Here is a 2306-nt window from a genome sequence, read left to right as displayed (position 1 = left end):
ACCGACCAAAAAAAAAAAAAAGTCCAGGACCAGGTGAATTCACACCTGAATTCTATCAGACATTCAAAGAAGAATTGGTACAAATCCTATTGACACTATTCCGAAAGATAAAGAGGGAATCCTCCCTAAATCATTCTATGAGGCCAGTATCACCCTAATACCAAAACCAGGAAAGGACATATCAAAAAAACAAAACTATGGACCAATATCCCTGATGAACACAGATGCAAAAATCCTCAGTAAAATCCTAGCTAACCAAATCCAACAGCATATCAAAAAGATAATCCATCAGATCAAGTGGGTTTCATACCAGGGCTGCGGGGATGGTTTAACATCTGAAAATCAATAAATGTGATATACCACATAAACAGAATTAAAAACAAACATCACATGATCATCTGAATAGACCAGAAAAAGCATTTGACAAAATCCAGCATCCTTTTATGATTAAAACCCTCAGCAAAATCAGCATAAAACGGACATACCTTCTATGCTGGAGTTTGAGACCAGCCTGGCCAACATGGTGAAACCCGTCTCTACTAAAACTAGAAACTACAAAATTAAAACTACAAAAATTAATTGGGCATGATGGCAGGCACCTGTAATCCCAGCTACTGGGAGGCTGTGAGGTAGAAGAATCGCTTGATCCCAGGAGGCAGAATTTGCAGTGAGCCCAGATCGTGCCACTGCACTCCAGCCTGGGTGACAGAGCGAGACTCCATCTCAAAAAAAAAAAAAAAAAAAAAGGCATATATACCAAAGGAATGGAATAGAGAACCCAGAAATGAAGCCAAATACTTGCAGTCAACAAAGCTATTCAACAAATGGTACTGGGACAATTGGCAAGTCACATGTAGAAGAATGAAACTCGATCCTCATCTCTCACCTTATAGAAAAATCAACTCAAGATGGATCAGAGACTTAAATCTAAGACCTTAAACTATAAAAATTCTAGAAGATAACATTGGAAAAACCCTTGTAGACACTGGCTTAGGCAAAGTGTCCATGACCAAGAACCCAAAAGCAAATGCAACAAAAACAGATAAACAGATGGGACTTAGGTAAACTAAAATGCTTCTGCACAGCAAAAGAAATCATCAGTAAACAGACAACCCACAGAGTGGGAGAAAATCTTTGCAATCTATACATCTGACAAAGGACTAATATCCAGAATATACAAGGAACTCAAACAAATCAGCAAGAAAAAAAAAAAACAATCCTGTGTCTGGAATTGGTGAGTTCTTCAAGAATGAAGCCACGGACCCTCGTGGTGTTACAGTTCTTAAAGATGGTGTGTCCAGAGTTTGTTCCTTCAGACATTCAGATGTGTCTGGAGCTTCTTCCTTCTGGTGGGTTCATGGTCTCGCTGTCAGGAGTGAAGCTGCAGACCTTCATGGTGAGTATTACAGCTCTTAAAGGCAGCGCGTCCGGAGTTGTTCGTTCTTCCTCCTAGGTTCCTGGTCTCGCTGGCTTCAGGAGTGAAGGTGCAGACCTTCACTGTGAGTGTTACAGCTCATAAAGGCAGCATGGATCCAAAGAGTGAGCAGCAGCAAGATTTACTGCAAAGACTGAAATAATAAAGCATCCACCATCTGGAAGCCCATCCCAGCGGGTTGCCACTGCTACCTCAGGCAGCCTGCTTTTATTCCCTTATCTGGCCCCACCCACACCCTCCTGATTGGTCCATTTTACAGACAGCTGATTGGTCTATTTTACAGAGAGCTGATTGGTCCATTTTGACAGAGTGCTGATTGGTGCGCTTACAATCCTAGAGCTAGACACAGACTCACAGAGTGCTAGTTAGCTACAGAGTTAGCTAGATACAGAGTACCAATTGGTGTATTCACAAACCCTGAGCTAGATACAGAGTGCTGATTGGTGCACATATGATCCTCCAGCTAGATATAAAAGTTCTCCAAGTCCCCATCCAGTTCAGGAGCCCAGCTGGCGTCACCCAGTGGATCCTGCACCAGGGCTGCAGGCTGAGCTGCCCGCCAGTCCCGAGCGGCACCTGTGCTCCTCAGCACTTGGGCTGTCCAAGGGATGAGGTCCCATGGAGCAGGGGGGGCGCCTGTCAGGGAGGCTCAGACTGTGCAGGAGCCCACTGCAGGGGAAGGAGCTCAGACATGGCGGGCTGCAGGTCCCGAGTCCTGCCTGGCGGGTAGGAAGCTAAGGCCCAGCGAGAACTTGAGTGTGGTGCCAGCGGCCAGCACTGCTGGGGGACCTGGCGCAACCTCCACAGCTGCTGGCCAGGGTGCTACGCCCCTCACTGCTCTGGGCCTAAGGCGCCAGCTGGCCGCTCCGTG

This window comes from Mandrillus leucophaeus, unplaced genomic scaffold (genome assembly GCF_000951045.1).
Source record: "Mandrillus leucophaeus isolate KB7577 unplaced genomic scaffold, Mleu.le_1.0 Scaffold144, whole genome shotgun sequence".
In the NCBI taxonomy this organism is placed as follows: Eukaryota; Metazoa; Chordata; class Mammalia; order Primates; family Cercopithecidae; genus Mandrillus; species Mandrillus leucophaeus.
Note: the sequence above shows the minus strand (reverse complement) of the source record.